The sequence below is a fragment of the Sapajus apella genome, unplaced genomic scaffold (genome assembly GCF_009761245.1).
Source record: "Sapajus apella isolate SASKATOON/1434 unplaced genomic scaffold, GSC_monkey_1.0 scaffold37, whole genome shotgun sequence".
Taxonomy (NCBI): Eukaryota; Metazoa; Chordata; class Mammalia; order Primates; family Cebidae; genus Sapajus; species Sapajus apella.
In genome coordinates this window covers 2,581,313-2,602,966 of record NW_022436977.1, presented here as the reverse complement: position 1 = coordinate 2,602,966, position 21,654 = coordinate 2,581,313, and the positions used below count along the sequence as shown (strand labels likewise).

The window sequence follows — 21,654 nt, the reverse complement described above, 5'->3', positions numbered from 1 at the left end:
TATAGGTGAGGAAGCCGAGGCCTGGTGGGTGAAAGCGGGTGTCTAAGGTCACTCCATGGGAGAGCTGGCACTAGGTCCCAGGTCTCTCCATCTCAGCCCAGGGTCCCCTCTGCTGTCTGGCATTTTAGGAGTGAGGTGCAGCGCAGGAACAATGCAGGGCACTGGAGCCAGAGGTGTGGTGAGCCCAGGGCCCCTTTCTCACCTTTGTCTCATTACTGGTGGTCACTGGCCGTGAGTCCTCAAAGGATCATTCTCTGAGCTTAGAAACATACAAATCAGGAATTTCAATCGGCTGAGCGGTCGGTTTCATTTTAATTTTCTTTCCTAAATTTAATTAAATATTAAATTTTTTTTTTTTTTGAGTCTGATCTTATTTATTTGTTACTCAAAAAATCTTATTTCTGACTGGATTCAGGTTTGGGAGTAGAAGCTCACAGAGACGAAAGTCTGTGTCTCTTTGCAATTTGCTCCTGGCGCTTCTCTTTAGCCTCCTTCATTCTCTTGGCCAAAAGTTTAGCATATCCTGCGGCCTCTTCCTTGTTTTTCTGAGTACGCTGCTTCTTTAGAGCAATACGCCGCCGTTTGTGCTGCAGGACCCGTGGAGTAACAAGACGCTGACTCTTGGGTGCTTTGGTCCTGGGTTTCTTACCTTCTCTGTTTAAGGGCTTTCTTACAGCATGCTGGCGGACATCATCTTCTTTAGAGAGATTGAAAAGTTTGCGGATTCTGCTAGCTCTTGTGGGCCCCAGGCGACGAGGCACAGTGGTATCAGTTAGTCCAGGAACATCCTTCTCTCCTTTTTTTACAATAACCAAGTTGAGAACGCTCAGATTAGCATCCACAATGCAACCACGAACTGATTTTCTCTTTCTCCAGTTCTCCTTGGTCTGTAACAGGAATGCCCCTTACTCAGTAGCAGGCGGACACGGCCATGAGTCAAGACACCTGCTTCATGGGGAAACCTTGTTTGTCGTTCCCACCGCTGATTCGGACCACATAACCCTTCCGTTCTTCACCCAGAGCGTCAGCAGCAGCTTCTGTCGCCATGTGCTTCTCATAAAAAGCACGAAGTTTGCATTCATCATCCACTTCAATGAGTTTCTGGCAGCCAGTGGCTGGGAAGGAGATGTTCAGCTTCATCTGGAAGCAGCTATCAAATATTAAATTTAAACGTAAATGGAGAGATTAAAATTGAATACTCAAATCTCTCTCTCCATTTAAGCAACTCCCCTGTGCCTCCTGTTCCTGGTTTCTGCAAAAAGGAGTCTGCCTTTGGCCATCTCAGGAGCATTGGTGGGTGAAGCTCATCTTTGGAATCCTTCTTGGGATATGATCGTGGTTACTCTGCAGTTTATTTAACCACATGCCCAGGTGGAAGAAAACCTCTGACTTTCCAGCCACCATGTAATAGGCCCTGCATCCTGCCTTCCTGGGCTTGGGTCATGGTGAGAAAGAGGGCTCACCTCTCTTTTGGGATGAAGGGAGGTTAGCCCTTGTCTCGGTAAAGCCACCTCTGGGAAGCGGCGATTTGCCCAGTGGTAAACATGGGGTGGTCCTACCAGACACAGGCCAGGAGGACCTCCAGGGCTCCCTGCCCCAACTTGTGCAGTGGTGGGAGGCAAGCCTTAGCACTTAACAGTCTGTTGCTGGACAGATGGGGCCCAAAGCAGGGTCAGGGACAGTCAGGCAGCCAGAGGGAGCCACGTGAGGTCTCGGCAGTGGGACCCCGGCTTGGTCCAGGTGCCCTCACCTCTGACTCTTTACCCAGAGGAGCGGTGTGCAGGGAAGGAAGCTCACTGGGCTGAAGACACCGGGCTCCATGTTGAGTTGTGCTGTTAGGAAAGGCCTGATGCACGAGTGTCACGGAACAGCAGAGAGGACCCTCCACGCACAGTCATGATCTCACGTCTCGGGGCTGGCTGGCCGCCCCAGCAGTTACAGGATGCTGAAGTGGACTTGGGGGAGAAGCACTCACATGGGCACTCAGAGCTTCTTGCCTCTCATGAAGAGGAACCCAGCACTTCTGTGTCTGGAGAGATTCCGCCAAGAGGCTGCTGGAGCCAGTCTCGGGCTGGACAGAGACCTTGTGGGTGACTCCAAATTGCCTTTAGGGGCCAGCTCCCCGCAGTGCCCTGCTAGGAAAAGTCCTTGGGAATCTAAGGAAAGGCACTCTACCAAGCAAAAGGCTCAGCTTTGTGCTGTGAAGGCCAACCTTCCTCTCTACAGCAACTCCTCTTTGTAGACAAGTGTCCTCAGCCCTCAGTCTCCCATGGCAGTGTTAGAACAGCACGTTTTATCCCTCACTCTTGGCCATTTGGGTGCTGGGGTCAGCAAAGGTGTAAACTGCTTCCTGAGTCACCATTGGTGAGACGGTGGCTGATGGCTCACAGGGCTGCGATCAGAAGCAGATGGGACGGCAGGTGAGTAAACAAACAGCTGCAAGAGAACGTGATCTGTCCTTCGTGGAGGCGAGGACCAGGTGCGGGGAGAGTGGCAACGATCCTGACTAACGCTGTGGGAGAAAAGAGCCTTTGAGGGCGTGATGCTGCCCTAGCCTGCCAGGGTACTGCCTGCTCAGAAGGCTGCCGGCATGCCCGGGGAGGCCCAGAGAGGTGACTGGGAAGACAAGGGCTGAAAGGAAGGAGTCAGAGGGCTGCCCCAACACGCCGATAACGCCTAAGATGGCTCCCTGGGTGGCAAGCCTGACCCCTGCCCACTCCTGAGAGCAGATTCTTAGAGCAGGCTTCTGATGAAGGTGCAGAATGAGTCAGGGTCACTGGGTGCAAGTAACAGAAACCAATGGGCCAATTTAAGCCAAGAAGAAATCCGTAGGGAGGATGATGAGGTGCTCACAGAATCGGCAGAACTTTTTGGAGAAGCCAGGCTTGGAAAATAGGAACCAAGAGAGGACAGCAGCCAGCAGGTCAAGGGCACGTCCCAGAAACACCTACCATTGCCAGAAGTCATCTTTCAACTCTTCCTGCATCTTGGCCGCTTTCTCCAAGGGTCAAAGTTTCAAATGGCAGAAACATGAATTCTAATCCCCGCATCTGTCTGCCAGAGGGCAGGGAGCAGGCCTTCGTGGTTCCTGGTGTATGGGGAAGGGAGGCCTGGAAGCCTTACGGACAGACATCCAGCTTTTCCTCACTCAGCCTTGCAGTGGCTAGAGAGCTGCTGACTTTGGGGATTGGGCAGCAATTGCCAGGAGGAAGCATCTCTTCCTCCAGGGGTTTTACTCCTCCTAAGCTATGGAAAAGTTCAGTAACAGCTCGAGGTTGGAGGCAACCCAGAGTCCCAGGCTGGGAGGAGGGCAGAAGTTACTTTTCTAGTTTCTACCTTTCCTAATAACTAATTCCTTTCTTTCTATGACTTTTTGAGAAAATAATTTGTTGTCATCTATATAGGAGAGATCCACTGTGTACAGTATGAGGCAGAGGTAGGGAAATCCCAGACAGAACATAATGAGGACTCCTCTGTAGAGGAATTTTAATGATTGAAATTTATTAAATGCCTACTCTATGTCAGGTGCTGGATTAAATACACTTTTATGTGGCAGGGAGAATCATTTATTTTAAAACCTTGCTACACACTATATGTAATAACCTGAAACTGAAAGCTACCCAAATGTGTTTATAAGAATATCTTATAATTATATATATATACACATAATTATATATATATTAGAATACTGTAGTATAGCAGCATTCTTGGAACCTGGTCTGTCCCTATGGGTCCCTGTGATCCTTTCAGGGAAGCTGCAAAATCAAACCTATTTTCATAACAATTCTAAGATATTATTTGCCTCTTCCACTTGATGTACAAAACCATTGGTGGGTAAAACTGCAGGTGGCTTAACACAGATCAAGGTGACAGCACGAAACGGAACTAGCAGTCATTGAATCATTCACTCCCATACATCCTCACTGCAAAGTTTTCAATTTCACTCAAGACTGTATCTTGATGAAGCAGTAAAAGTTATTAATTTTAGTCTCAACCCTTGAATGCATGTCTCTTTAATATTCTGTGAGACAAAATAAGGAGTTTGCATAAAGCACTTCTGCTAAATACTGAAGTACAGTGGACATCTTGAAGAAAAGCATTTGTGAGATTGTGTGAGTTGCACACTGAACTAGCTACTTCCTTGTACGTGATTCTTGGTGTACATGTGCAGAGATTCTTGGATTGCGATGAAATTTCTAGGTCATAGAGTATGGGCATGTTCAACTTCATGAGAAAACATCAAACTATTCTCCAAAGGAATTATTAGACCTTTACATTTTTTTGGCCAGATGAAATGGTCTTTCATTTCAGTCTTCATTTTTGTTTTCCTAATCATTAATGAGGCTGAATGTTCACGGACCACACAGATTGCCTGCCACTGCTAATTTTGAATCAGCCTAGTCAGCTAATGTCACAGAAAATGTCAACATGAGCACATGTGGTACTAGCCAGGGATGGGAGAAGTGGTTTAGTATGACCGTATTTAATGTGATCTAAGATGCCATCAGTTATAAGATGTACCATCAGCTTAATATAGATTTAATGAAAAAAAGTCATATCAAATTAAACACTTTTTAAAAAACAAATAATAGTGTACTGTATCAGTCCATTTTCACCCTGCTATAACGAACTGCCTGAGAGTGGGTAATTTATAAAAGGAAAGAGGTTTAATTGACTCACAGTTCAGAAGGAAACTAACAATTATGGCAGAAGGCGCAGGGGAAGCAAGGCATGTCATACATGGCAGCAGGAAGGAGCGTGTAGGGGTAACTGCCACTTTAAAAACCATTAGATCTCATGAGAACTCCGCCACTATCATGAGAACGCGTGTGGGAACTGCCCCATGATCCAGTCATCTCTCTCAAGTCCCTCCCCCGACAGTGGGGATTATAATTCAAGATGAGATTTGGGTGGGGAAACAGAGTCAAACCATATCATGTACATTTATCTATATAATCATATAGCATTTTCTTCTTTAATATCATCATCAATTCTAAGTTTTCTTTGCACTTACAGTCTAAAGACTCTTCCCAGTTGAGGCAAATACTAGAAATATAGAATTATAGAAACTGTGCCCAAGAACTTGACCTCCTGAGTATATTCAGTAGAGACAGTAAATGTGCCAGGTTTTGTATGCATTTCCTATTTGGTTAAACTCATGGTTTCCTTTTCTCTGCAATCGAATCCAAAAATTTGAAAGTCACCCAGATACTTTTGACAGATGGATGTGCACTGTCTAGTGATAATCGTTCACAGGGCACAAATTAACCACAGCAGCCTGTCCCAGCTCTCAATTCTGCAATCTCCTTGGAAAGCTTTGCTAAGTTTGCCTAGCTGAGTGATGACAGCTATGTCTCAACTCACTCCTCTATTTGCTGCTAGTGAATTTGGGTTGACATCAATTAAAAGACACAACCCAATCTCAGAAATGTTCAGAAGTGAAAGAGTGTGCATCTTATTTTTCCTCTAATTAACTATTAAATTAAATATATATATATGTGTATTTATGTATAGGTAAGTGTGTGCATGCGTGTGTGTGCACGTGTGCGTGTGTGTGTGACCAACATTTATTAAGCATCTTCCAGGTGATAACTTCCTGACTCCATGTCAGGAACTCTCCATTTATTATCTCTAATCTTTACAGTAATTTTGTGAGGTAGATGAAATCCTCATTTTAAAGGAAACTGAGGTTCAAAAGGCCAAGATAACGTGACCAAGACTCATAAGTTGCAGAATCGTAATTCAAATCCAAGTCTATCTAACTTCAAAGCCAATAAACTTTCTAACACGTATGAATCTCTTTTTTAGGTACCAAATTCCATGGACCACTACTAGGTAAGACCTCAAATGAATTATTCCTAGTTCTGCCTTTTATGTCTCTAAGGTTGGATGCTTCCATTTATGAAGAGGTTACTGGCAGGGACAATGGAGAGATTTACAAGAGAGTTGAGCAATGTTAAAAATAACAACAAGGTATTTGCTGCTAATCCTGTTAAGCTCCCTTGAGCTCTGCACTGAGTAGGGAGGGCGTGTGTCTCAGGTTGCTGTTAGAATCTCCCACATCTTCCCACCTCAGCCAGGGCTTGGTGTCGCTTCTAGTGTCCATGGGTGCAAAACCCTATTTTTTTTTGTTATGATGAACTGTCATAAAACTGATGTGCTAACATTAATAAGGAGGCTAGTTTCGGCCCTGGAATGTACTTCTTTTCATTAAGAGTATCCTAGCCCAGAGGGCTCTAGACAGAGACTGATGCGTGGTGGTGTTGATCCAGACTCAGGGGTTTATATTTTTGCCAATCTCCAAATTACACGCAGGTCCATTTGGAGCTCCTAAAGGCCTGAAGGACCTGGGGGCGGGGATGGCGGTGGAGGGTGGGCGGGAGGTTCTCTAACATCAGATACAACAACCCCTTAGCTATATTGGGCAAGTAAAAACTTGTGAGTACTCATACCTTGCTGAAGGAGAGTGTTCCTTCATCACCCTCAAATGGATGGCTTAGTTTGGCCAATCACAAACTTTTCATCACCAAAAACCCCATTCTGTCCCTTTTCCTGCTGGGCTTCTTCTTAGAAGGACTTTTATCCACCAAGTTGCATGTTGGCTTTAAACAATTCTCTATGAATTAGATATAATCAGCAGAAAAGAGAATTCCAGCCGAAAGGAAAAGAACATGAGATTTTACTCAGCCTGCCAAGGGAACATTATCTCAGGTAAAACATAATTTTCCTCAGGCTTTTTCTCGAAATGTGAAAAATAACTCCACAGTTCCACTCACTAGCTTTTCAGCTAAATCCTCAGGGGTCCGGTGACCTGGATTTGAAACCACCAGTACGATATTCTCAACACAGTTCACTGAGCTTTGTGGTTGACCTTGGGACCAATCACCACTCACTTTTCACTCGCCTTTGGATCAAGCCAATCTACACAGAAAACAAGGTACTGTATTTCTTCAATCCAGAGATACCGTATTAGACTTTTTCACTGAGGTATAATTTACACCCAGCAAAATTCATTCTTTTCTATGTAAAAATTCTGAGTTTTGACAAATGCATACATTCGTATCATCACCATCATAATCAAGATATGTAACAGTTCCATCACCCCAAAAAACCTTCCTTGTGCCACCACGTAGCCATCCTTCCCCTCTACTTCTGGCCCTTTGCAACCACTGATCTTTTCTGTCACCTGGGCTGGAGTGCAGTTGTGTGATCATGGCTCACTGCCACCTCAACCTCAAGCAAGTAGCTGGGACCACAAGTGTGCACCACCACACCTGGCTAATTCTTAAAAATTATTCTGTAGAGATAAAGTCTCACTATGTTGCTGCTTAAACTCCTGGGCTCAAGCAATCCACCCACCTCAGCCCCATAAAATGCTGGTTACAGGCATGAGCCACCACACCGGGCCCACTGATCTATTCTTTGTCCCTATAGACCTCTCTTTTGCTGAATGTCTTATAAATAGAATCAGACAGAGGATGGGCTTTTCTGTCTGGCTCCTTTCACTTAGTAAAAGGCATCTGAGATTTATCCATGTCATTGCCTGTGTTTGTTTACTTTTCCTTTTTAGCGCTGAGTAGTATTCCATTGCTTGGATATACCATAGTTTATTTGTTCACCAGTTGATGGACATTTGAACTGTCTTGCATTTGATTATTTTGAATGAAATTACTGTAGATATTTGTGTATAGATTTCTGTATGAAAATAAATTTCCATTTATTGTGCATAAATACATGTAAATGGAATTTCTAGATCATATAATAAGTACTTATTTAACTTGATAAGAAACTACTAAATTGTTTCCCTAAGCAGCTGCACCATTTTGCGTCCCATCAGTAACGTGTGAGAGGGGCAGCTGCTCTCCATCCTCACCAGGACTTGATATTGTCATCAAAAAAAAAAAAACTTTAGCCATTCTAATAGGTGTGTAGTGGTTGTATTTTGCATTTTCCTAATAACTAATGATGCTGAGGATATTTTCTATGCTTAATTGCCATCTATATATGTTCCTTGGTGAGCTGCCAGAACAAATCTGCTGCCATTTTTTTTAGTTAGGTTGTTATTGAGTTTTGAGGGTTCTCTATATATTCTGAATTTAAGTTATTTGTTCAAATATATGCTCTGCAAATATGTTCTCCTAGTCTGTGGCTTGTCTTCGTTTCCTTAGCAATGTCATTTACAGAGCAGGTGGCTTTAATTTTGATGTCTGATTCATCAATTTTTCTTTTATGGATTGTGCTTTTGATATGGTGGTATCTAAGAAATTTTTGCCTAACCCAACATCACAAAGATTTTCTCTCTTATGCTTTCTTCCAATAGTTGTATTGTTTTAGGTTTTACATTTGGGTCTACGATGCATTTTGAGTTAAAGATACAAAATTAGGTACCTAGGGCATGGGTCAAGGGTGAGGATTTGTTGTTGTTACTTTTGCTCATGGATACCCAATTATCCCAGCACAATGTATTAAAAAGACTATCCTTTCTTCATTGATTTAATATTGCATCTTTGTTAATTGATCATACTTGTGTGGGTCTGTGTCTAGGCTTTCTTCTCATTCCATTGACCAATACCACCCTGTCTCGATGAGCATAGGAGATGCCTATAGCTACCATGCCAAAATATGCCACTTTGGCATGAGGATTGTTCTGAGCTTAAGGCAACTGAGAAAGAGCAGATATAAGAAAAGCTCTCTGCCCTCCCCTAAAATGTGTCTGAAAACGTAAAAGCAGGACATCACTTTATGAGGCGTCTCTCCTCCCTCCTCTATCAAGAAAGATAAAGGTTGAGACCAAGGCAGGTGGATTACCGGAGGTCAGGAGTTCATGACCAGCCTAGCCAAACACGCTGAAACCCCGTCACTACTAAAAATACCAAAAAACAGCCGGGTGTGACGGCGGGCGCCTATAATCCCAGCTACTCAGGAGGCTGAAGCAGGAGAATCACCTGAACCTAGGATTCACCTGAGGCGGAGGTTGCAGTGAACCGAGATCACGCCGTTGCACTCCAGCCTGAGCAACAAGAGCGAAACTCCGTCTCAAAAAAATAAGTAAATAAAATAAAGGTTGATTACTGAAGATAGCTTTAAATCCTTATCAGTCTGAAGATGGCACCAGGGGAATCTACGTAACAAACTCCCATTTATTTGCCTTATGAGATAGATATTATTAACCTCATTTTTCAAGTGAAGAAACTAAGACTCAAAGAATTTAAGAAATTTGTCTAAAATAACACAGCTTTATCCTTTCCAGACAGTAAATTTAAATCCATTATTTCTTATCTCCAAAGTCTGTGTTCTTCCCACTGCCCTAGACTGCCTGTGGCTCAAATCATTTTGAGCAGATATCAGTTGTCTCTTAAGAGACTGCTGAGGAAGCTGCTAAAAATTAAGGCTACTCAAGTTCCCCCCAAAACCAACTAAATCTGAATCTCTGGGAATGGTTCCTTAGCGCCCCATTTGATGCTGAGCTGTGGTCAGGGTTGAGAACCCTGGACTTACCGCTTTCAAAAAGAAGGGTCCTCCTGCCCCCGCAGCGCAAGGTTCCGAGATGCCTGTTCCTTGCATTTGGAAGCAATGAGCAATGAATGCTTTGCGGGAGGCAACCGCCCCATCTGCTTTAGGCCTGGGAGGCTCAGGGCTATAAAAGGCAAAGCTTTCTCCTTCATTTATTAAATGCTAGTAAATCCAAGGAGTGTGTCATGGTATTTTAGCATCAACTTATCACACATGTTTGTGCTGGCTTACAATTGCAATCCTGATGAAAAACAGGTGTGACTCCTCAAAGCCGCTGTTAAGGACTTAATGGGGTACACAAGGATGCTAATAAAAAGGTTTGATGAGAGGAAGGTGGCCATTTCAGAGGATATGGTGGGACTCTCGTTTCTCAGGGGGATTTGGCCTGCAGGGGCATATTTCAAAACAGAAAGCAAAGTTCCTTGCATCACCGTGGGAGGCAACAGCAACCTGGAGAGATGTTGCCTGGAGTAGCCCAGGGACTGAGACAGGGAACCCGCTCGCTAAAACGGCAGGTTTGGGTCCCAGCCTCAGTTACTGGCAGAACAGAACGATCACATTTTTAGGCTAGATCTTACCAAAGCTTCAGGATGCCTGTAGAAGTTGTCCCACCCAAGATGTGACATCTAATCTGGGTAACATATTCTTGCTTGAAACATCCCTATAACAAGAACCATACTGTTGTTGTGATTTCAAGCTTAGCGTTTCTGTTTATAAAGTTAACAACCATCTCTTGAAAATCTAGAAGATGCAAAACAGTAGTCCAACATAAAGCTAAGGCGAGTTTCGCAGGACTAGTACCGTGTTAGAACTTGATGTACATCACCTTATTTAATCCTTGTGAGAACTCCCATGGGGAGAAGCCTTATTTCTGTCTTCAGATGAAGATACTAAGGCTTAAGGACCTACCATGCTTCGCTCAGCGCTCCCAGGGAGGCAGGTGGCCTGACCCCCAAGCTATCCTCATCCCATCACACCTCACGGCCTTCGTACATTTTGGAATATTTCCTTATATCCTTTCTTTTGTTAAGAAAGTCCTTTTATTTTTGATGTGATGTTTGGATTGCAAAACCCAGAACCTCGCACAAAGATCATCACAGGCTTCCACAAACAACACTTCCGTGAGGACAACTGCCCAGCAACTGCCTGTCCAACCTCGAAATGACACCACCTGCTACTGATCTTTGTAGGCAAGAATAATTATCGCAAAACAATCATGTAATCCTCCTCATTTTTCTTTTAAAAACCTTTGTCTTCCTTTACCTCTGTGAATTTCGCAGCGTTTATTATGCCATGTGTATTCCATTGCAATACTCATTCCCAAATGTTTTCTCAGAGTCTGTTATTTAGGCTGACAAACTTATTAATAGAAATAGTTTTCCATTTGTTTTTGGCCTTTGAGCATTCATTTGCCAGACGACACACTCTGAACACTAGGCTTTCAGGGGAGTCCCTCCCAGGTAAAGAGTTTGTCTTGGCAAACTCGACTGTTGATGAAACTTGGTTCAAAGAGCAAATTACTCATGAAAGGGAGTCTGGTACTGGGGGAGCAGAAGTTGAGATGGCAGAGTCAAGGGAAATAAAGTTCTCTCCTTTCCCACTGCACAGACAGATACAGCCCTATATGTAATTATATATTATTTTATATTATATGTTTAATATATAATAGTTATATAGATATTATATATATATTTTTTTGAGACAGAGTCTCACTCTGTCTCCTGTGCTGGAATGCAGTGGTGCAATCTCAGCTCACTGCAACCTCTACCTCCTGGGTTCAAGCGATTCTCCTTCCTCATTCTCCCTAGTAGCTGGGATTGCAGGCACCTGCCACCACGCCTGGTTAATTTTTGTATTTTTAGTAGAGACAGGGTTTCACCATGTTGGCCAGACTGATCTTGAACTCCTGACCTTAGGTGATCTGCCCACCTCGGCCTCCCAAAGTGCTGAGAATACAGGCGAGAGCCACCATGCTCACACACGCTAAAATATTTTTTAGCAAACCTCCATCCTGATTGCTCATAGAAAGGGAAGCTTTTATGAAATAAGGAATTTTTTTGAGACAGGATGACATGGGAAATGAAAAGAATGCTCTTTCCACAGTAAGGTGTAAATGCAGGGGGAGCCGAGGGTCTGCACTGGGTTGCTGGAGGGAATGCCCCCACCCTCCCTCCACCCTGGGGACTTAGCAGGTCAAACCTGTGGGAAGCAGAGCAAACAAGACAGAGACGGGGCTTGGGAGACAATGGCAGGCCAGGCAGGCTTGGGGTTCTGGCCGCAAGAGCAGAGACCGTGTTTGTCTTAGAACTCCACGAAGCTATGAAAATTCAGGACATTTCCTGAACCCAGGTGGTAGAGGTTGGCTAACCTCTTGCATAACCTCTGTTTCAGGTTAAAGGGACAAAACCCACTTTCATATCTTTCTGGCTAAGGTCTTGCCTTGGCTTTCTTTGCTTCACAATAGAGTCATTGACCCACGCTGGAGTCTGTGGGCGGGACCACAAACAGGAACATTCACACAACAGAACAAACATTTCTCCCTGCAAACTGGGATCCCTGCGCTTTCAGTCCAAGGGCTTGCTGATGATCGCCCAGGGCTTCCGGGAGGGATTAGCCCCAACCCTCCACGAAATGACTGTGTTTGCTTCCTTTCATATGTTGACCCCATGTTTTCTGGCTAGCGTATCAAAGAAGAGAAATCCGAAATGGGTTTCCGAACGTTCAAAGCTCCAATTCCTGCAGAAGAGAATTTAAAACAAACCCCCCTTGGACTCTCGGAAGAAATGGACAGCAGTATCTCCACTTAGAAATCTGCAGGTGAAGGACTGGGTGAGCCAGAGGCAATCTGTTTCTCATTAGAATTCTTGGCAAAGCATTTTGAGGCGCATCTGGAAAAGAAATGAGAAGTAAGACCTGCCAGTGAGGTTTGTTTAATAAGCCCCCCTCTCCCCTCGCACGTCTGCTGGCTTTCCCGTCCACAGGCCACCTGGGACCAGGTTTTCCAGTCCCTCTGTAGCCCCCCGCATGTGTCTGTATATAATCTGGGTATGGCGTATAAAGTGGAGAATCCAAATAAGGAAAACCCATTTCACTCTCATTTTTCTAAATGTCAAATGAAATTCTCCCTCAGACGCTCTCCCTTTCACAGATGCCGTGGATAAGAAGGGGAGGAGTCCGTGATAAGGATCCCTTTTATTAATTTGTGCAGAACGGCAGTCTTGAAGATGACATCTTAACCACGCCTTTTATCTGAGCATCATGACGTTTGCTTGAAGTAACAGATCTTCATTTTACAGATGGGGAAAACCAGTAATAACAACAACAACAAAAATACAAAACCAAACCAAACCTGCAGCCCAGAGAGAAGAGGCTTACACAGTTTCACAGCCACTGGGAGTCAGAGCTGAGATGAGGAATCTGATTCCTGTCTCCTGCTGCGTGCTGTAGATCAGAGCACCCCCCAGACCCCACCACATTCTCTTTCCTGGGTGTCCCAGGTCCTAGCATAAATGCTGCTTCTGCCCAGAAACCCTCCCTGACCCAAACCCACCCTCAAGTGAGGCCTCTCTGTTAGCACTCTATGCACGTTTTCTTTGTGACATTTATCTGATTTGAATCAGGGCTTTGTGTGATTATTTGCTTATAGCTCCTCTCCAGCAAGACTGTAAGCTCCCTGAGACAGAAGCTGTGTTCTGTCTTGTTCGTCACTGTATCTACACCACCCTGCACAGCACCCAGTCCATGGTGGGCCCACAAAAACATATATATTGTGAATCAATGAACAAATGATTGAAAAATTGCCCACCACAGTGGTGAAGGCTGAACACAGACCAGCTTCCTTATTTCCTTGGTGAGTTAGCCAGTAAGGGATTTCCAAGGAAATTTCCAGAGATTCTGTTGTTTGTTGTCGACATGGTATAAAAACCTTTTGCTAAACGTCGGGAAATTTGAGAGGTTGGAAGACTGAAATGTGCAGGCTTTCTGCTTGCTGCTGGCCTAGGAGCGTAAAGGATGAACAGGCCAGGAGTGCCGGCAGACGTCAGCCTGTGCCCTGTGGGTGATGTCCCGCTCCCTTTCCCAGCTGTGTATTCTGGGGGATTGTCACTGCTTCCTGGGTGGGTGCATGAGGGCATCATTCCGTCTAAGTAATGGGCTCGTTCTTCCTGGCCTTGCCACCAGTCCTGCAGCCTGGGAAAGCACCAATGAAAAGGTGGTTGTGGCACACATCCTCCAGTTCATATAGGGAAACTGAGGCAAGTGGGGAGGCCTGTTCTGGTGGTGGCAGAGCCGGAACCAGAATCCAGGGCTCCTGCTTCTTTGCTATTCTCCCCAGCACTGTTCCGTCAATCAGCACTTGGCATGTGCTCAGTGCTGTCTAGACCATTAGGTTGGTGCAAAAGTAATTGCAGTTTTTGCCATTGCTTTTAATGGCAAAAACTGCAATTACTCACCCATCTAATACGTTCTGAAATGGATGCAAAAAGTCTTGAAAATTAAGCACAAAAAATTAAGTACCCAAAATGAGCATACAGCATGGTCCCACCTTCTGGGAACTTACAGTGTTGGTGGAGAGTGAAACTAAATTCTTGAAACATTAATCAAAGAAAGATTGCAGGTCTAGGTCATTACATGCTATGTTGTGTGCAGGACAGACTCTAAGCGCTGAGAATTCTAAGAGGTCATTTGACAGCTAGGCACAACTCTACAGCTCTACCTTGAGTGCACCTGTGACAGTGAAAAATTTCTGCACACCAGGAAATCCTGGAGGTTGCAGCGCAGCAGCGAAGGGCACACAGTCTTTGGAGTTAGACCTCCAGGCTCTGCCACTTTCTGCTCTGTGACCGTGGGCAGGTCACTGACCCTCTCTCAGACTTGACCTTCTCTTCTGTAAAATGAGATAAAGGTAATTCCTTTGTAGGGTTGTTGTGAGATTTACATTCCTGTAATATTTGTCAACTATTATAAGTTGATTTGCAACAAACAGCAGTAATGATCATTATTAAACAGAAAGCTGTAAGTCTGGGCACGGTGGCTCTCGTCTGCAATCCCAGCACTTTGGAAGGCCGAGGTGGGTGGATCACGAGGTCAGGAGTTCGAGACCAGCCTGGCCAACATGGCGAAACCCCGTCTCTACTAAAAATATAAAAATTAGCCAGGCATGGTGGCGGGCACCTGTACTCCCAGCTACTCAGGAGGCTGAGGCAGGGGAATCACTTGAACCCAGAAGGTGGAGGTTGCAGTGAGCCGAGACTGTGCCGCTGCACTCCAGCCTGGGCAACAAAGAGCGAAACGCCATCAAATAAATAAATAAATAAATAAATAGCTAAAATGGGTTATCTTCAGGAGACTGAGTCCCCAGTCACCAATGTTATTTCAACTCTTCTAGAAATTATGGAAGAAATTCAGTTTTAGAAAGGAGTAGCTCCTAGAACCAGATGATACTTAAGGTCTTTACCAACACTGAGCACAAGATGAACTTTGAGGACGTGAGATGGCCCTTGAGAATGCTACCTGTTAGCCAAGCGGAAGCGAGAAGGGTGTTTCCCAGAAGATGGGAACAGCGTGAGCAGAGGCTTCGTGGAAGCACAGAGCTTGGAGCCATTGTACTCATCTATCCAGAACTCCATCCGACTTGTGTCTTCTGAACATGTTGCAGAGGGGACTCTTTACAGCTTGCAGAGGTCCAAATCCAGCTGGGGGGAACTGCAGTAACTCTCAGGTCTTCCACTTTTGTTTCGGAATTTCGTGAACCGTTGAGGGCAGGGGAGTTTGTGAATGTGACATTAATACTAAGGAGTTCTAACCACAGTGGTTCACTCCTGCTCATCAGGGTGGTTTTCTAATGGGCCTGATTTCCTTATGATCAGCTACTGAACTCAGCTGAAACAACCTTCCTCTACCCAAAACAAACAAACCAATGAGGTCATTTTACTGTCTTGCCAAGTCTCTGTACAAACCTCCATGTGGGGCAGCATTATTGGAGACCGAGCTGGTGAAGGAAAAACAATTCGCTGGGAAGAGCTTGCTTTGACATTCACATGAATTTATAAGGTAATGTTTTAAATTAATTTTTTTTTAGACAGAGTCTCGCTTTGTCACAAGGCTGGAGTGCAGTGGTACCATCTCAGCTCACTGCAACCTCCACCTCCTGGATTCAAGTGATTCTCCTGCCTCAGCCTCCCGAGTAGCTGGGTTCACAGGTGCGTACCACCATGCCCAGCTAATTTTTGTATTTTTAGTAGAGATGGGGTTTCACCATGTTGGCCAGGATGGTCTCCATGTCTTGACCTCACAATCTGCCCACCTCGGCCTCCCAAAGTGCTGGGATCACAGGGGTGTGAGCCGCCACACCTGGCCTATAAGGTAATTTTAAAAGTAGAAATCATAAGAGAACACTCTGTGGTCACGTTCATATACCCTAAGATCTAGCTATGTACAACTTTTATTAGCAGAATTAACAGGGGAGGGTATGTTTCTGTATTACCCTGAAATGGAGACCTCTGCATTTCTGCTCAGGAACCCAAGAGAATGTGCTCTGGACTTTGTGCTGGAGAAGCTGAAAGTGATGATTACCTAATGTGCAAAGTAGGACTTAAAAAAAAAAACTAATTGGAAACAACCCTGGATATCTTATACTCCCTCATTTCAATTACAATTGGCTTCATTTACAGTTCAGAGGGTCTGCAGCTGGAAGGCATGGGGGTGGGGCTGCTCCTGCAGGCCCAGGTGAAGGCTGTGCAGATGGCAACGGTCTCACCCTGCAGAGGACAGTGATGTCTAAGAGCCCTCTCGCTGCCTGCCTCGATGCCTGGGGACCTCCTGAATGAGGAGGGAAACCGCACATTCCCTGTGGCATCGTATACCTTTCAGACTTGTGGTTTTAGTAGTTCTCTGCTGTGCTGAGCTTTGTGTTTTAAAGCCACTGCTGGAGAAAGTCAGCTCAGCTGCTACTCCAGAGGGGAAGCCAGACAGAAGGTCACTACTTTCCTCACTGTCCATGACAGCCCTGTTCTCCATAAAAATGTGTCCTTCTACAGCAGACATACCCAAGCCTGGCTTTCAGCGATGCTCTGAGTCTGCCTCATTTGTCACTGCATCCCAAGTACCAACCACAAGCACAGTACCAAGTCTATAGTGATCACTCAAGACATACATGTGTGTGTGGATGGACGCTCCATGCTGAGTGTATGTTAGTTGCACAACTGTCAAGAAGGCGCAGTGGTGTGGCAGGTATCTGAGAGCAAAGAGAGCTGGTTTTGGGTTATGTTCATTTATTCCACAGGGAAGCAGATTTGCTCAAAGACAAGGTACAGAAGGAGGAGGTGAGGGCCGGAGAACCAAGCATCCTCTCCCACACGTATTCCTCCCTCATCAGCGAGCCAGAGGCCAAAGGATGGATCTCCTTCCCTGTCATTAATCTGGGAGTGTATAGTTTCCTCACTTGTCTAAATGGGGCAACAGAACATTCCCTCCCTACCCAAGAGGGTGTAGGGGGGGATATATGACGAGAACAAGGTGCTGCACAGATGCTGGCCTTTCCTCTGATGACAGAACCAAGCCCTCCCAAGAACTAGTGCCCAAGAGCTGCCCAGCATCCTTAGGAAATTGTATGGGGAAGGGCCAGGCAGCTAACTGTTCACCTATCAGTGAAGGCCATCCCTTCTAAGCTGCCTCATTTCCCAGTGTGCTCAGCCTCCTGGACAGTAAGAACAGGCCCACCCAAAGAGGCAGAAACCGAAGCGAGTTTCCACCTGCTACCTTCTCCACAAGTGGGTCTGCTTGACCCGGAACGTCAGGGAAGACACCAGGGCCCTCTTTCCTTTGTAGATGAATATGTATGCTTGGATAGAAAGCAAACTTGAATGCCTAGGCTTTATTTCTTTTTCCCCAAATGAGAAAATTAGACAAAAGCTTCTGGGGCGAACTTGAACATACAAACTTTTAATAATACAGATGGAAAAGTCAACTACTACTATGGAGATACTAACGATTCCTTGGCTTGCTTTTTTTAACGAATTCTGTCAAGGGATCACTTTTCCAATCTAAAAATAGCATTGATTGCATTCCTTTGAGGGTTTTGTATGTTCCCCAAATAGTATTTTGTTAGTCAAAAATAGTTATTTGAAAAAACACCCAGTCGTTAAGAGCCTAAGGCCGCTCCTTTACTGAAGAATAATTTTAGGGAAGTGGTTTATCAACAGTATCTTTAGGAAAGGTGATACTCCCTAATTACTGAAACCTGGGCCAGAGAATTTATCTTTCTGGGATATTACTGGACTATGCAAAATTGTATAAAAACCAATTTCTGAAGTTCCAGGCACAGAGATATCTCTTTCTTCGTGTGCCATAGTTACTTATAAAGTTTTAACTTAGTCCTGGGAAGAAAAGCTCTTTTCATTGGAAAGACATGGATGGATTGAATAACAACTATAATTTCCATTTATTATGTTCTTCCTTTTATTAAATACTTATTATGTGTCAAGTATTATGCAAAAGACTTTACATGTTTTATCTCATTTATTTTTCTACAATAGTTTTTTGGAGTTCTTTTCATTCATTTATTTTCAATCCTGCTTTGCCACTAACATGTTTTTAAGCTATAAATATGTCTCTAGGTACTGCTTTATCTGCATTCTGTAAGTGTTATTTGTAGTTTCTTTTTTTCACAGTTGTTCAAACCTAAATATTTTGTATTTTTTATTAAAACATTCCCTTTCATCCACAGTAAGCTTAGGAGTATGTTTGTTTCTAATTTAATAGCATTTTGCATAGAAAATATGATTTCTATGCTATAAATTATTTGAAATTTCTTGGGACTCTCTTTGCTAAAATGGTTGACATGTGCTTGAAAATATATATACATATTTTCTCTATTTTGTTGCAGGCTTCCATATGTCTATATTGGATCAGGTTTACTAAATTATCTCATTATACCTTACATATCCTTGCTCTTTTTTTTGTCTGTTTGATCTGTCTGGTCCTGATAAAGCACTTTAAAAATATTACAGTATGATAGAGATGAATGTATGAGTTAATTTTAAAAATACATTACACGGTGGATACGAATGAATCTAACTTCTCTTTATAATTTAGTCATGTTAAGTGCATACAAATTCACGACCATTATATATTCTTAATGAGATGTTGCTTTTATAACTTTGTAATGCCCTTCATCTTAATAGTGCTTTGGTCTTGTATCTGTCTGTTCTCACACTGCTATAAAAAACTAACTGAGACTGGGTAATCTATGAAGAGGTTTGACTTATAGTTATGCAAGCTGTATGGGAAGCATGGCTGGGAGGCCTCAGGAGACTTACAATCACGGTGGAAGGCAAAGGAGGGGCAAGCGTGCCTTAGCATGGTGGAGCAGGAGAGACAGAGAGAGTGTTAATGGGGAGACACCACACAATTTTAAACAACCAGATCTCGTGAGAACTCATGAGAACAGCAAGGGGGAAATCCACCCATAATCCAGCCACCTCCCGCCAGAGCCTTCCCCCAACACTGGGAATTACGTACAATTCAACACGAGATTTGGGAGGAGACAAACCATATCAGGTCTTCAATTTTATGTGGTCTGATATAAATATTGTTAGATATGTATATTAATTACATAGGGCTGCCATAACAAATTACCATAAACTGGGTGGCTTAAACTTATAGAAATCTATTCTCTTGAAGTTTTAGATGCTAGAAGTCTGAAATCAAAGTAGAATCAAAGCCTGAAATTGGCAGGGCCATGCTCCCTCGAAATATTCTAGGAGAGGAGGCTTTCTTGCCTCTTCTAGCGCTTAGTAGCCCTAGCTGCTCTTTGGCTTGTGGCTGCATACACCAGTGTCTGCCTGCCCCATCACATGGCTGGCTTCTGTGCATCTTGTGTCCTTTATCTTCTTAGAAGAACACTAGTCATACTGGCTTGAGGGTCCACCCTATTCCAACATGACCTCATCTTAATCTTATTAAATCTGCACTGACTGTTTCCAAATAAGGTCACGCTGTGAGGTACTGGGGGTTAGGAATTCAACATCATCTTTTGGGGGCACACAGTTTCAACCGTATCAATATATTTCATGTTTTGGTTAGCATGGGACTAGCATATCTTTTCTAACTTTTTATTTCCAATCTTTATGGTTTTGCTTCAGGTATATCTCTTGTCAACTTTGTTCATTTATTTTGTCTAATCTGAGAACGTTTCATCTGAGAGGTAATCTGTTTACATTTATTACAATGACGTATAGTTTAACTGATTTCTGCCGTATTTTCTTTTCTGTTTCCTACCCTTTTGCTTTGCTTCAGTTTTTCTCCTTTCCAGCTGTCTTAGCCCGTCACCCCGACACACACACACACGCACACACACACGCGTGTGCACGCACACACACACACACACACACACACACACGGCCGACTCTGAAATAATGGCTTGTCTGGAGCTTGTTTATTTTAGGAAATGATTCAAGGAATAGGAGTGGGGCCGGGGCTGGGAAGAATGAGAAAGGGATGAAGAGAAAGCTGATCGCTACCATGGGCAAATAGGGCTCAATGTCATTAGGATCCTGGATGCATCTTGGCGTTGTCCTCAGAGACGCTAATACTGTTTTTCAAATGTGGCTGTGTCATTTTAATTTCTGTTTCTATATCACATATACAGCAGAGGTTATTTGGAGCAGAAGGTATACATCGCAGCATGAATGTACACTACTATCTTGGTATGTCTGCTGTGGCGCTTCCACACCATCCTATGAGGCACTTTATCACCCCTATTTTAGAAAGGAAGAAACTGAGGCTCGGAGAGGTGAAGTAAATTGCCTTAAGTCACACAGCTAAAAAGCGATGGAGCCAGAACTCAAACTCTGTTTTATCTGATTCCATAACCATTCCTTCCAGCCTTAGCTCTACCACCTGTGTGGTCTGGGTGTGAGTCGGAGCCAGCCTGGGTTTACCAGGGTTGTAGGGTCACCTCTCATCACACCCTCGTCAGTCCTCAAGTACGGGTGCAACTCTTCCATGAAGGGAAAGAAGAGACTGAGCTACTGGACACCAAGCTGTGTGGGATTGAACCCACTCCTGTCCAGACAGGAGTTTCCCAGAGGGACTCTGCAAATTGCAGAAGCCAAGAGATTTCATCATCTTTATTCAAAGAAAGGGTTTGTTGTTTTTCTTGGATTTTTTTGGGGGGGACCGCAGCTCTACTCCCCGAAGAGTAAGGATTACTAAGTAAATCAGGTAATTATGGACTAAGTGGCCACTGCGACTGAGAAATGAACCATGTCTGTTTTTCCTCTGTAGCTCACTGGAAAAGAATGTGAGTGATTTCCCTCTTCTTCTCCAGAGGCCTTGGTGTCTTCAAGGCTGGGCTTCTCTCCCTGCAGGGAAGTTAAAGGACTTTCTTTGATTTTCTAAGGGCCTGTAGATCTAACACTTAGAGATTGTGAGGGCTGAGGAGGGGCCCCCAGGGCTGGAGGTCATTCAAGGATTGGCAGGACCCTTGGGTGTCCGGCCTCTTACCCAGCACCCTGAGGTGCCAAGGCCTCTGGAGAGTGGCTGGTGGGGGAGATGTTCTTCTGAGGACTGAACACGTGCACTGTGGCCTTGAATTTGAAGAGGATGCTGTGAGCAGCGGCCTTTTACTGGTCCACCTGACGTCGGACAATGAGCCACTGGGCAGTGACCATCACAGGCCTGATCCCCCTCCCCAGGTTTCCAGGATCCTGAGGCCTCTGAGTTCTGCAAGGAAGGAGAAGAGGGGGCTTGAAAAGAGGCCGGGATTGAGTTTCCTGAGGTCCTGGTATATGTGGGGCATAAGAATGATTTAATTTGATTTAGAAATGCAAGAAATGTGTCATTTCTTGCCCCGAGCATTGTGGAGCAGCTAATACCGGTTACACTAGTGATGACCAAATCCTGTTGTAAATTGTTCTAACATATTGTGTAAAACAGGCCTCACCACTTTTTCAATCTCTTGGAAATGGCTGATGGATAACCGACACAATATAATATTCCAAACCCTTCTTTTGGTTAAAACAAAGTTTCCTCTAGCCTGGTAATGTAAATTCCAAATCACCTCCAGATGATGCTATTTAAATGCCTTGCAATTAAATCTGCACCCAGTGGAGTTTCTGTGGGAAATTTTGCTGCCTCCCA

At 44.3% G+C, this 21,654-nt stretch overlaps 1 pseudogene; it reads right to left on the bottom strand.

The window, feature by feature from the left end:
* Nucleotides 1–395: 395 nt before the first annotated feature.
* LOC116564273 lies at nucleotides 396–3,620 on the bottom strand (annotated as a pseudogene).
* Nucleotides 3,621–21,654: the final 18,034 nt, after the last annotated feature.